Consider the following 15,735-nt stretch of genomic DNA (forward strand, 5'->3'; position numbering starts at 1 on the left):
CTTTGTTGCACCACCTTTTGCTGCGATTACATCTGCAAGTCGCTTGGGGTATGTCTCTATCAGTTTTGTACATTGAGAGACTGAAATTCTTGCCCATTCTTCCTTGGCAAACAGCTCAAGATCAGTCAGGTTTGATGGAGATCGTTTGTGAACAGCAGTTTTCAGCTCTTTCCACAGATTCTCGATTGGATTGAGGTCTTGACTTTGACTTGGCCATTCTAACACCTGGATACGTTTATTTGTGAAACATTCCATTGTAGATTTTGCTTTATGTTTGGGATCATTGTCTTGTTGGAAGACAAATCTCCGTCCCAGTCTCAGGCCTTTTGCAGATTCCAACAGGTTTCTTCAAGAATGGTCCTGTATTTGGCTTCATCCATCTTCCCAGTCAATTTTAACCATCTTCCCTGTCCCCGCTGAAGAAAAGCAGGTCCAAACCATGATGGTGCCACCACCATGTTTGACAGTGGGGATGGTGTGTTCAGGGTGATGAGCTGTGTTGCCTTTATGCCAAACATATCGTTTGGCATTGTTGCCAAAAAGTTTGATTTTGGTTTCATCTGACCAGAGCACCTTCTTCCACATGCTTGGTGTGTCTCCCAAGTGAACAACACTTTTTATGGATATCTTTGAGAAATGGCTTTCTTTTTGCCACTCTTCCATAAAAGCCAGATTTGTGCAGTGTACGACTGTTGTCCTATGGACAGACTGTCCCACCTCAGCTGTAGATCTCTGCAGTTCATCCAGAGTTATCATGGGCCTCTTGGCTGCATCTCTGATCAGTCTTCTCCTTGTTTGAGATAAAAGTTTAGAGGGTCTTGGTAGATTTGCAGTGGTATGATACTCCTTCCATTTCAATATGATCGCTTGCACAGTGCTCCTTGGGATGTTTAAAGTTTTGGAAATAATTTTGTATCCAAATCCGGCTTTAAACTTCTCCACAACAGTATCACGGACCTGCCTGTTGTGTTCCTTGGTCTTCATGATGCTCTCTGTGCTTCAAACAGAATCCTGGGACTATCACAGAGCAGACGCATTTATACGGAGACTTGATTACACACAGGTGGATTATATTTATCATCATTAGGCATTTAGGACAACATTGGATCATTCAGAGATCCACAATGAACTTCTGGAGTGAGTTTGCTACCCTGAAAGTAAAGGGGCTGAATAATATTGCACGCCCCACTTTTCAGTTTTTGAATTTCCACAAAAATTTTAAATAACCAATAATTGCGTTCCACTTGTTGCTGATTCTTCCCCAAAAATGTATATTTGGTATCTTTATGTTTGAAGCATTACATGTGGGAGAAAAGGTTGAAAGGTTCCAGGGAGATGAATACTTTCGCAAGGCACTGTGTGTATATGTGTGTAAAAAAAAATAAAATATATATATATATATATATATATATATATATATATATATATATATATATATATATATATATATATACAGGGTGAGCCATGTATATGGACACAACTAAATAAAATGGGAATGGTTGGTGATATCAACTTCCTGTTTGTGGCACATTAGTATATGAGAGGGGGAAAACTTTTCAAGATGTGTGGTGACCATGGTGGCCATTTTTTAGTTGCCCATTTTGGATCCAACTTTATAAATGGCCCACCCAGGTGTATCCATATAAATAGCCTACCCTGTGTGTATTATATATATATGTGTGTGTTTTTACGAATGTTTAGTTTTAAAACGATGTGTCAATGACAGAGAACAGTATGTAAAAGCTCATGTTAAAATCGCACTGCATACGGATGCCATACAGATATGAGATGCAAGGAAATCGCATCATTGCATTGCAAACGGATTACACATGGATCACCATACGGAGAACATTGGTGCGATTCTCAGTCGTCAAAAATCAGAAGGATTTTTTTTATACGTTGAGTGTGAATCCGGCCTAATGCTGTGTCTCACAGGCCACCGTACCCTTAGGTCATCACACATGACCTCAGGGTACCACCATGGTAACCATCAAGACTCATGATTCTCATATTGGGGGTCTGATGATTACTAAGGGGGTCTTGTGACCCTCTTTTAACCAATTAAATATCACGGTCACGATTGACAGCGAGTTAGTTGGCCCCGATTGGCTCCAAAACCATCCAGGGCCGATACCGCAGGGCATCAGCTGTCATGCACAGCTGACACTCGCAGGAATTTTAGCCGCGGAACGGCGCTGTACTCTTATTCCTCAGCGCCATTAAAAAGCTGCACTGAGGAATCACAACCGTCGTTAAAAAGCATATTGGCGGTCATTAAGGGATTAAGGCTGTGTTCCCACCATGAGATTTTGATGAGTTTTTGATGTTGGAGATTTTCTGCACCTATTAAGTAAATTAGGTAACTTGCGATTTTCATTGTGACTTTTAGATGTGTTTTTTATTACGTTTTGGACGCTTCTTTTTATCTCTTGCTTCTATGTTATGTTTTAAATAAAGTTGCTTGTTTTTTAAACTTCCTGGTATTTGGCTTTGACAAAACATTATTGATGCAATCATGTACAGTCATGTGTGGATTACATGCATTTTTTATGCGTTTCCTCTGTTGAAACGCGCTAGAAACGAATGTGTCTTTTTCACCTGACATAAAATTCAGCGTACCCGAAGGAGAACTTGAGATACTGCGGATTTTAAACACACACCTCAGGTCTGTTTACTGTGAGTAAAAAAAGGCACAGAAGGCAGGAGATTTCTATGAATCCCATTAACTTTGCTGTAACTGTAAGGCTATGTGCCCACGATAATGTTTTGGTGGCTTTTGATGTTGCAGATTTTCTGCACCATTTTTGAACCCATTAAGTCAAATAGGATACTTTTAATTTTTTTCAAAACTCATCAATGGAACGTAGCTTAAGACACTGTGTTTTTTGAGGCAGCAAAAATACGCAGCGCCAAAAACTCATCGTGGGCACACAGACTAAAGGGAATTTTATTTGTCTTTTATTTGAAGAAAAATATTTTTTTTTCTAACAGTTTACCATTGTTTCTTCACTTGTCATGAAATATTTTGAACATTTATTTTTTAATTTGGCATTAAATATATAATTTTCATATTTCCCACTCTTGACCATCAGAGGGAACTAATGTGAAAAGTGATGAAGGCAAGCAACATGCAAATTTGTACTTACCTCTTTCTGAACTGGTATCACACCTCATCACATTATTCAAGGCAGCAATAGCATGGCCTTTTAATTTTTACCACAGACATCACAGACAAAAAATTTAAAATGACTGCTACATTTTTAAACCTTCTATAATGCTAACAAAATAAAACAACTTTGTAGAAATGGTGCTGATTAGTGATGAGCGACTGTACTCGTTGCTCGGGTTTTCCCGAGCACGCTCGGGTGACCTCCCAGTATTTGTTAGTGTTCGGAGATTTCGTTTTCATCACGGCAACTGAATGATTTACAGCTACTAGCCAGGCTGTGTACATGTGGGGGTTGCCTGGTTACTAGGGAATCCCCAAATGTAATCAAGCAGGCTAGTAGCTGTAAATCATTCAGCTGCCACAATGAAAACTAAATCTCCGAACACTATCAAATACTGGGAGGTCACCCGAGCGTGCTCGGGAAAACCCGAGCAACGAGTACAGTCGCTCATCACTAGTGCTGATGTAAAGCAAGCATGAGGGAATTTTATTTATGTTTTTGTGTGGTATGACTATCTGGATTTTAGGGATAATCATTAGTGATGAGCGAATATACTCGTTACTCGAGCACTAAAAAATACTCGGAGGACACCCGAGCATGCTCGAGAAATCTCGAGTAACGAGTATATTCACTCATCACTAATAATCATTCAAAGTATGAAAATTTTAATTTTGTGGAAATTTTTGTCAAATTTCTGATATTTTTATAAATAAATGAAACACATATCAACCTAAATTTACCATTACCATAAAGTATGATGTGTCCTGAAAAAACATTCTCAAAAGCAATGAGATAGTTGAAGCGTTCCTGAGTTATTAGTATGTAAAGTAATACTGGTCAGATTTTAAAAAAATTGGCCCGGTCACTAAGGGGTTAAAAACTCTTTATATGCCATATGAAAATGAGTGGGCTTTGGTGCACCCTTTTTCATGGGCAAGAGCTTGGTGCACCTTTACATCCCCCTGAATTTGCATATTGATCAGTTCCCTGACTGACAGCTCTCACTTGGCCAGAGCAAGTGCTGCCTGAACCCTAACTGTAGTGCTGTGCCTGCACACTGACTATGCAAGAGTCATCTGCACTCACACAGTAAGGGAACAGGGCCCCCTTTCATCATTGATTCCTGTCATGGCAACGCCACTTCTACACCCAGAAGTGTAGAGGGGAGGGGAGATCAGTTACATTCTTCTTCTGTCTTCAGTACCTATTCTGTTCATGCAATGAAGACAGGAGGAGAATATAACTGATCTACCCTGCCCTCCGAAGCCGCTCTCTACACTTCTGGGTCTAGAAGCGGCAGTGCCATCATGGGTGGCACTGATAAAAGGCAGGACCTTTTTTATATCAGCACTGCAGATAAGGTTCAGGCAGCGCACGTTCCAGTCCAGTGAGTGCTGTCAGAGTCCGGGAATCAGTATGCAAATTGAGGAAGGCGTAGCTGTGCACCAAGCTCTTGAAGGATGCATCAAAGCCCCCTCATTTGCATACATAGTATAAAGCGTTTTCAATCTAATTACAACAGTGAAATGTATACTGCTAATATTATTTTTATAGGGGCTAAGTGGCCTACATAACTGTTTAATTAGCTCAGTTTGCATTTTGGGGTGACGGACTCTATTTAAGTGGCAGCACCTACAACCCCTCAACAGGACCCCTTCTACCTGCAAAAAATAGTTTGGGCATGTTCACACTGGGTGTTTTTGCTGTGGGTTTTTTTTGCTGCTTTTTTATGCTAATTTTCAGCTGCTTTTTACAGTACCAGCAAAGCCTATGAGATTTCAGAAATCTCATGCACACAGTTTTTTTGTCATCAGGAGTTTGTGCTTTGCAGCATTTTTTGGACATAGAGGATGTCACTTCTTTCAGTGTTTTTGTAGCATTTTTCACTCATTTACTTGGATGGTGAAAAAACGCAGATTGACTTTTTTTGCAGCGTATTTGCTGCAGAAAAGTCAAGGTAGGACAGTCGGATGTGACCTCACACTCGGCTCTGCTATATCTAGATGGCAGGCTGCATGATGCGTCCATACAGCCCTGTCATCCAGCAGAGCGGACCCGAGCCCCATTCACTTGAATGGGGGGCCCGACAATATAGTGTTTAAGACGCTGTCATATGCATGACAGCACAGCAAACACCGCTTTTGATCGGCGGTGAAATAATCTCCGCCGGTCAGAGAGCCGCAGTTCCCACGTTGTCAAAAGACAGCGGCAGCCGCTCAGCTGTGATCGGAGGTATAAACTTTACATCTGGTCACTGGTGTCAGCTGATGGGACTACCGCTCCCATCATCCGACACCTAATAAGGCCGGAGACACACTGGTGCGAGAGACGGCCGAGTCTCGCTGGTTAAAAGCAAGCTGTGGCACCTGCATTCCGGAGCTGAGCGTGCAGCTGCATAGCAATACATGGAGCCGCACGCTCCGCTCCGGAGTGCAGGTGCCACAGCTTGCTTTTAACCAGCGAGACTCGGCCGTCTCTCGCACCAGTGTGTCTCCGGCCTAACAGTGAGAGCAGGAGCGGCGGATGGGAATATTCATCTGCCACTCCTGCGCTATAAATAAATAATAAAAAAAAAAATGGCATGGGTTCCTCCCTATTTTTGATAACCAGCCAGACAAAACTCACAGCTGGGGGCTGCAACCCTCAGCTGTCAGGTTCAGCAAGGCTAGTTATCAAGAATAAAGGGGTCCTCACGCTTTTTTTATTTAAAGAAATAATTTTAAAAAATGGTGTGGTGTCCCCCCATTTTTTACAACCAACCTTGCTAAAGCTCACAGCTGGGGGCTGGTATTCTAAAAATAGTGACCAGCAGCTGCACAGAAAAGGCACATCTATTAGATGTGCTAAATTCTGGCGCTTTGCCCGGCTCTTCCCACTTGCCCTGCAGCAGTGGCAAGTGGGGTGATATTTGTGAGGTTGATGTCACCTTTCAGGTGACATCCAGCCCACGGATTAGTAATGGAGAGGCGTCTATAAGACACTAGTGTTGAGCATTCCGATACCGCAAGTATCGGGTATCGGCCGATACTTGCGGTATCGGAATTCCGATACCGAGATCCGATACTTTTGTGGCATCGGGAATCGGTATCGGATCCATATTACTGTGTAAAATAAAGAATTAAAATAAAAAATATTGATATATTCACCTCTCCGGAGGCCCCTGCACATCACCGCTGGTAACCGGCAGCCTTCTTTGCTTAAAATGAGCGCGTTTAGGGCCTTCCATGACGTCATGGCTTCTGATTGGTCGCGTGCCGCTCATGTGACCGCCACGCGACCAATCACAAGCCGTGACGTCATTCTCAGGCCCTAAACTCCTCATTCTAGGAATTTAGGACCTGAGAATGACGTCACGGCTTGTGATTGGTCGCGTGGCGGTCACATGAGCGGCACGCGACCAATCAGAAGCCGTGACGTCATGGAAGGCCCTAAACGCGCTCATTTTAAGCAAAGAAGGCTGCCGGTTACCAGCGGTGATGTCCAGGGGCCTCCGGAGAGGTGAGTATATCAATATTTTTTTATTTTAATTCTTTATTTTACACATTAATATGGATCCCAGGGCCTGAAGGAGAGTTTCCTCTCCTTCAGACCCTGGGAACCATCAGGATACCTTCCGATACTTGGTGTCCCATTGACTTGTATTGGTATCGGTATCGGCGATATCCGATACTTTTCGGGTATCGGGTGATACTATCCGATACCGATACTTTCAAGTATCGGACGGTATCGCTCAACACTATAAGACACCTATCCATTACTAATCCTATAGTTGTAACGCCTAATCCCAGCGAAGCTCTCGATCTCCTGTAATAAACGTAAAATAAAAAAGCAACAATATAGCCATACTTGTCCTTCGTTGTGTCCCATGCAGTAATCCATATCTGGGGAATAGCTAAGATGTGACCGTCCCAGCTGAAAACCATTGGTGAATGAGATGCTGTGACTGGTGAATGAGACTAGCGGTGACGTCACTGAAGCTGCGCTCCCTCACAGCCTGAACTGCGGTGAACTCTGGACCGTGGGAAAATGCAGTCATCACTCATCTCCGGGCTTGATGTCAACCCCCCCAACTATTACCCCACTTGCCACCATTACAGGGCAAGTGGGAGGAGCGAGGCTAAGTATCTGGGGCAGCTGAGACGTGATGTTTTTAGCCGGGGAAGCGACCCGTATCCTTGGTCTGCATAGCCTTTGCTGGTTATTAATTATAGGGGGACCCCACATCATTTTTTTGGGGGGTCCCCCATTTTATTAGCCAGTAAAGGCTAAGCATATAGATGTGAGCTGATATTTATAGCCTGGAGAGCTCCATTGGTATTACCCCCTTCCCAGGCTATAAACATCTGCCCCCAGTCGCTGGCTTTCCCTCTGCTGGTTTTAAAAATCGCGCGGGAGCCCACGCCAATTTTCCCAAAAAACAATCTTTAATTAATTAAATACATGTCCAGTAATTTGCACACACACTGTACTAATTGTGTTTGTCACAGACATCTGTATATCTACCCATTATATATGTGTTTACTGTATGTAATCCATCTCTTCTATCCTGACGGCTCCTGCTGTGATTTTACAGTACGTGCCTGATGAATGGCTGGCTATATATATATATATATATATATACATATATCTATCTAATATATAAAGCTGAATGTGTGTGTGTGTGTGTGCGTGTGTGCGTGCGTGCGTGTGTGTGTATGTCCGGGATTGGCATCTGAACCGTCGCAGCTACAGCCACAAAATTTTGCACAGTCACACGTCTGGACCCCGAGAGCGTCATAGGCTATGTTGTGAGGTGAAATTTTAACCCCGTGCTTTCCAATTCACCAAACAATTTTGCCCCTATCTACATAATGGGAAAAAAATGAAAGGAAAAGTGTTGGAGGCAAATTAACAGCTGCCAGATGTGAACAAGGGGGACTTAAAGAATGAGAGCGATGGCGCCAAAGAGTATATACCGTACAGTTGCTAAGGTGGGGCCCCAACATGGGATAATCACCACACCACCACGGGGATATGAACACACACACAAAATGCGCCACACACTACCACGTGCTCGAACACATATACCACCCTCAGCGCACATTTCACCACACATACACCAACCTCGCCACATAAAAGTCGAAACACAAAAGTCGCCGCTCAAAACTCGCCACGCGCAAAACTCTCCACATGCAAAACTCGCCACACGTGCAAAACTCACCTCATGGAAAACTCGCCACACGCAAAACTTGCACACGCGGAAAAATTGCCACATGCACAAAAGTTGCAACACATGCAAAAGTTGCCTCACACAAAACTTGCACATACTCAAAAGGCACCACACATAAAACTCGCCACGCGCAAAACTCGCCCTGCGCAAAACTTGCTGCACACAACTTGCTACACTAACCTGTCACACGCAACTCGACACACAAAAAGTTGCTACACGCATGTCGCCACACAAAACTCATCTCACAAAAGTCGCTACATGCATGTCGCCACACGCAACTCAACACACACAACTTGACACACGAAACTCGCCCTAAAACACACACAAGTCTGGTATTATCCTTCAAAAATAAAAATCTGTTTAATAAGCAGACAAACTACAAGAGCAACAAATGTACCATATAGGAATCCGGCAGCTGTCAGTCACATGACCTGTCTATTATGTGTATGTGTGAGCTAATATATACTGCCAGGGGGTGGGCTTACTGTTGGCTGGAGATTTATCAGGCTGCCAATTTAGCTTACAAATACTGAGGTAAAAATACTGACCAAATAACGTGTGAACGAGGTCTAATACAGGAGGAGATGACATACAGATATATACTATATACAGGGGAGATGACACACAGGTATATACTATATACAGGAGGAGATGACACACAGATATAAAACTATATACAGGAGAGATGACACAGGTATATACTATATAGAGGAAGAGATGACATACAGGTACATACTACATACAGCAGGAGATGACATACAGGTATATACTATATACAGGAGGAGATGACACACGTATATACTATATACAGGAGCAGATTACCTACAGGTATATAGTATATACAGGAGGAGATGACATACAGGTATATGCTATGTATAGGAGGAGATGACATACAGGTATATACTATATACAGGAGGAGATGACACACAGATATATACTATATATAGGTGAGATGACACACAGGTATATACTATATACAGGAGGAGATTACATACAGGTATATACTATATATAGGAGGAGATGACATACAGGTATATACTATATACAGGGGACATGACACACAGCAGGTATATACTATATACAGGGGAGATGACATACAGGTATATACTATATACAGGAGATGACATACAGGTGTATACTATATATAAGGGAGATGACAAACATGTATATACTGAGGTGAAAATGACAGGTGTGAGGTGAAAATGAAAAGGTGTGAGTGCAAAATGAGGAGTGAGGGAAAATAGTGGAGTGATCGGAAAATGACAGATGTGAGGTCAAAATGACAAGTGTTAGGGGGGAATGAGAGGAGTGAGGGGGAAAATAAGAGGAGTGAGGGGGAAAATGAGAGGTGTGAGGGAGAAAATGAGAGATGTGAGGGGGAAAATGAAAGATGTGATGGGGAAAATGAGAGGCGTGATGGGAAAATAAGAGAAGTGAGGTGCTATAACTAACCACAGATATTTACTATGCCCAGGCAACGCCGGGCTCTTCAGCTAGTATATATATATATATATATATATATATATATATACAGTACAGACCAAAAGTTTGGACACACCTTCTCATTTAAACATTTTTCAGTACTTTCATGACTATGAAAATTGTACATTCACACTGAAGGCATCAAAACTATGAATTAACACATGTGGAATGTGTAAGGTTGCACTTACTGAGGGTATTGGGGGACACTCGTTTAGTACGGGATTAACGTAGTCAGGCACGATTTTTCAAACAAAACAGTCCTTCCGGTTTATTAAAGTGTCATAAACCGGGTTATGCACAGTTCATATTATACATTTCATAAAACACAACAGGCACCAACTGGTGATATTAACTTGCAGCTTTACCTTGTACACTTCATATACGGCTTTGTCTCAGACACTAAACATGCTGGACCTCTCACTTCGTCCAGTTACCATGGGTGTCCGTACGCCGAACAGTTCACCAATGTCCCTAGTCATGTAGCGCACATGACATTGGGTCGCGGTCTCTAAACACGCTGAACCTCACCGGTTCAGTTGCAGTGGGAGACCACACAGTTCATAGACTAACACAAGCACCAACAGTTAATGGTACCTTGTGGGAGCTCCTGCTCCACCTGCTGACTCCTCATCAGTCCTCTCTCCTAGGGAAACTGCCTTTACAGGGTTCACCAACTTGCCTGGCTGGCACACATCAGTCAGTCCAGAGCCACCGAAGGATGATAACTTCCCCAACACAGACCTTCCAGAACCATAGTCGTACTGTGTGCTATTCAGGATGTCCATCCCACATGGGACCATCCAACACACTGGCATGTGCTCTTCAGGATTCCTACTCCCAGGAAATCCAACACAGGTTGTGCTCTTCAGGAAGCCTACTCCCAGGTCTTCCAACACAGGTTGCCCAGTGTGCTATTCAGGATTCCTACTCCCAGGATATCCAACACACTGACATCTGCTCCTCAGGACTCCTACTCCCAGGAAATCCAACACAGGAACCACACAAGACCATGTGACCCACACCCTGGTCACATTATATACCCTTAACCACTCCCCTGGGTGGGAATGTGGATGTGTGGCTAGTTTGTCCCGCCCATCTCACACAACTAGCTTAGTAAGTCTCCCTTCATAGCTATACACACTCTTGAGGGACTACAGGTCCCAGAACAACATTTCATCAGACTTACCACGCAGACTCCCTCTGCGACACATATCAGCCATTCACAACACTGCCAGTCACCGTTTCACCACCATTATAACAACAGATATGCCTCCATGCACATCCCAAGGAGCACACACAGCGCCCTCTAGCTGCCACAGGGGTCACTGCATCACAAATGATATACTTAACAAAAAACTGTGAAACAACTGAAATTATGTCTTTTAATCTAGGTTCTTCAAATTAGCCACCTTTTGCTTTGATGACTGCTTTGCACACTCTTGGCATTCTCTTGATGAGCTTCAAGAGGTAGTCACTGGGAATGGTTTTTACTTCACAGGTGTGCCCTGTCAGGTTTAATAAGTGGGATTTCTTGCCTTATAAATGGGGTTGGGACAATCAGTTGTGTTGTGCAGAAGTCTTGTGGATACACAGCTGATAGTCCTACTGAATAGACTGTTAGAATTTGTATTATGACAAGAAAAAAGCAGCTAAGTAAAGAAAAATGATTGGCCATCATTACTTTAACCCCTTCATGACCCAGCCTATTTTGACCATAATGACCTGGCCGTTATTTGCAATTCTGACCAGTGTCCCTTTATGAGGTAATAACTCAGGAACGCTTCAACGGATCCTAGCGGTTCTGAGATTGTTTTTTCGTGATATATTGGGCTTCATGTTAGTGGTATATTTAGGTCGATAATTTTTGTGTTTATTTGTGAAAAAAATGGAAATTTGGCTAAAATGTTGAAAATTTTGCAATTTTCAAATTTTGAATTTTTATTCTATTAAACAAGAGAGTTATGTGACACAAAAATTTTTTTTGCTAGGAAGTTATAAAGGTTAAAATTTGACCAGCAATTTCTCATTTTACAACGAAATTTACAAAACCATTTTTTTTAGGGACCACCTCACATTTGAAGTCAGTTTGAGGGGTCTATATGGCTGAAAATACCCAAAAGTGACACCATTTTAAAAACTGCACCCCTCAAGGTACTCAAAACCACATTTAAGAAGTTTATTAACCCTTCAGGTGCTTCACAGCAGCAGAAGCAACATGGAAGGAAAAAATGAACATTTAACTTTTTAGTCAGAAAAATGATCTTTTAGCAACAATTGTTTTATTTTCCCAAGGGTAAAAAGAGAAATTAGACCCCCAAATTTATTGTACAATTTGTCCTGAGTATGCCAATACCCCATATGTGGGGGGGAACCACTGTTTGGGCGCACGACAGGGCTCGGAAGGGAAGGAGCGCCATTTGACTTTTTCAATGAAAAATTGGCTCCAATCTTTAGTGGACACCATGTCGCGTTTGGAGAGCCCCTGTGTGCCTAAACATTGGAGCTCCCCCACATGTGACCCCATTTTGGAAATTAAACCCCCCAAGGAACTTATCTAGACTGCATAGCGAGCACTTTGAACCCCCAGGTGCTTCACAAATTGATCCGTAAAAATGAAAAAGTACTTTTTTTTTCACAAAAAATTTATTTTAGCCTCAATTTGTTCATTTCCACATGGGCAACAGGATAAAATGGATCCTAAAATTTTTTGGGCAATTTCTCCTGAGTACACTGATACCTGACATGTGGGGGTAAACCACTGTTTGGGCACACGGCAGGGCTCGGAAGGGAAGGACGCCATTTGACTTTTTGAATGAAAAATTAGCTCCAATCGTTAGCGGACACCATGTCGCGTTTGGAGAGCCCCTGTGTGCCTAAACATTGGAGCTCCCCCACATGTGACCCCATTTTGGAAACTAGACCTCCCATGGAACTAATCTAGATGTGCGGTGACCACTTTAAACCCCCAAGTAATTCACAGAAGTTTATAACGCAGAGCTGTGAAAATAAAAAATCATTTTTCTTTCCTCAAAAATGATGTTTAGCAAGCAATTTTTTATTTTCACAAGGGTAACAGGAGAAATTGGACCACAATAGTTGTTGCCCAGTTTGTCCTGAGTACACTGACACCCCATATGTGGGGGTAAACTACTGTTTGGGCACACGTTGGGGCTCGGAAGGGAAGTAGTGACTTTTGAAATGCAGACTTTGATGGAATGGTCTGCGGGCATCATGTTGCATTTGCAGAGCCCCTGATGTGCCTAAACAGTAAAAACACCCAAGTGACCCCATTTTGGAGACTAGACCCCCCAAGGAACTTATCTAGATGTGTGGTGAGCACTTTGAACCCCCAAGTAATTCACAGAAGTTTATAACGCAGAGCTGTGAAAATAAAAAATCATTTTTCTTTCCTCAAAAATGATGTTTAGCAAGCAATTTTTTATTTTCACAAGGGTAACAGGAGAAATTGGACCACAATAGTTGTTGCCCAGTTTGTCCTGAGTATGCTGTTACCCCATATGTGGGGGTAAACCACTGTTTGGGCGCACGTCAGGGCTCGGAAGGGAGGGAGCACAATTTGACTTTTTGAACGCAAGATTGGCTGCAATCAATGGTGGCGCCATGTTGCGTTTGGAGACCCCTGATGTGCCTAAAAAGTGGAAACCCCTCAATTCTAACTCCAACACTCACCCCAACACACCCCTAACCCTAATCCCAACTCTAGCCATAACCCTAATCACAACCCTAACCCCAACACACCCCTAACCACAACCCTAACCCCGACACACCCATAACCCTAATCCCAACCCTAACCCCAACACACCCCTAACCATAACCCTAACCACAAGCCTAATCTTAACCCTATTTCCAACCCTAGCCCTAATTCCAACCCTAACCCTAAGGCTATGTCCCCACGTTGCGGATTCGTGTGAGATTTTTCCCCACCATTTTTGAAAAATCCGCAGGTAAAAGGCACTGCGTTTTACCTGCGGATTTCCAGTATTTTTTGTGCGGATTTCAGCTGCGGATTCCTATTGAAGAACAGGTATAAAACGCTGCGGAATCCGCACAAAGAATTTACATGCTGCGGAAAATACAACAGAGCGTTTCTGCGCGGTATTTTCCACACCATGGGCACAGCGGATTTGGTTTTCCATAGGTTTACATGGTACGGTAAACCTGATGGAAAACTGCTACGAATCCGCAGCGGCCAATCCGCACCGTGTGCACATAGCCTAATGCTAACCCTAACCCTAGTTCTAACCCTAATTCTAACCCTAGCCCTAACCCTAACCCTAGTTCTAACCCTAATGCTAACCCTAGCCCTAACCCTAACCCAAACCCTAGTGCAGAAAAAAAAAATATTTTCTTTATTTTATTATTGTCCCTACCTATGGGGGTGATAAGGGGGGGTTCATTTACTATTTTTTTTATTTTGATCACTGTGATAAGTTTTATCACAGTGATCAAAATGTACCTGGAACTAATCTGCCGGCCGGCACTGCGCATGCGCCCGCCATTTTGGAAGATGGCGGCGCCCATGGAGAAAACGGACGGACACCAGGAGGCTTGGTAAGTATGGGGTTGGATCTGAGCACGGGCGGTGGATCGGAGCACGGGGGAGCGGACAGGAGGACGGGGGAGCGGACAGGCGGACGGAGGGGAGTACGGGTCAGAACGGGGGGATCTGAGTATGGGGGGCTGTGGATCTGAGCACGGGGGTGGATCGGAGCACGGGGGGAGCGGACAGGAGGATGGGGGAGCGGACAGGCGGCCGGAGTTGAGTACGGGACAGAACGGAGGACTGGGGAGGCGATCGGTGGCGGTGGGCACATCAGGGTTTCCAGCCATGGCCGTTGATATTGCAGCATCGGCCATGGCTGGATTGTAATAATTCACCACTTTTCATAGGTGAAATATTACAAATTGCTCTGATTGGCTGTTTCACTTTCAACAGCCAATCAGAGCAATCGTAGCTACGGGGGAGGGGGGGGCGAAGCCATCCCCCCCTGGGCTGAAGTACCACTTCCCCTGTCCCTGTAGGTCGGGTGAAATTGGAGTTAACCCTTTCTCCAGATCTGCAGGGACGTGATCATTCTGTGACACAGCATATGCGTCACAGGTCGAATTGGCACCGACTTTCATGACGCATATGCTGTGTCACAGGTCGGAAAGGGGTTACGAAATGAAGGTCAGTCCGAAAAATTGGGAAAACTTTGAAAGTGTCCCCAAGTGCAGTTGCAAAAACCATCAAGCGCTACAAAGAAACTGGCTCACATGAGGACCGCCCCAAGAAAGGAAGACCAAGAGTCATCTCTGCTTCTGAGGATAAGTTTATCCGAGTCACCAGCCTCACAAATCGCAGGTTAACAGCAGCTCAGATTAGAGACCAGGTCAATGCCACACAGAGTTCTAGCAGCAGACACATCTCTACAACAACTGTTAAGAGGAGACTTTGTGCAGCAGGCCTTCATGGTAAAATAGCTGCTAGGAAACCACTGCTAAGGACAGGCAACAAGCAGAAGAGACTTGTTTGGGCTAAAGAACACAAGGAATGGACATTAGACCAGTGGAAATCTGTGCTTTGGTCTGATGAGTCCAAATTTGAGATCTTTGGTTCCAACACCGTGTCTTTGTGCGACGCAGAAAAGGTGAACGGATGGACTCTACATGCCTGGTTCCCACCGTGAAGCATGGAGGAGGAGGTCTGATGGTGTGGGGGTGCTTTCCTGGTGACACTGTTAGGGATTTATTAACAATTGAATGCATACTGAACCAGCATGGCTACCACAGCATCATGCAGCGGCATGCTATTCCATCCGGTTTGCGTTTAGTTGGACCATCATTTATTTTCAACAGGACAATGACCCCAAA

Source organism: Ranitomeya variabilis, chromosome 7 (genome assembly GCF_051348905.1).
Source record: "Ranitomeya variabilis isolate aRanVar5 chromosome 7, aRanVar5.hap1, whole genome shotgun sequence".
Classification (NCBI taxonomy): Eukaryota; Metazoa; Chordata; class Amphibia; order Anura; family Dendrobatidae; genus Ranitomeya; species Ranitomeya variabilis.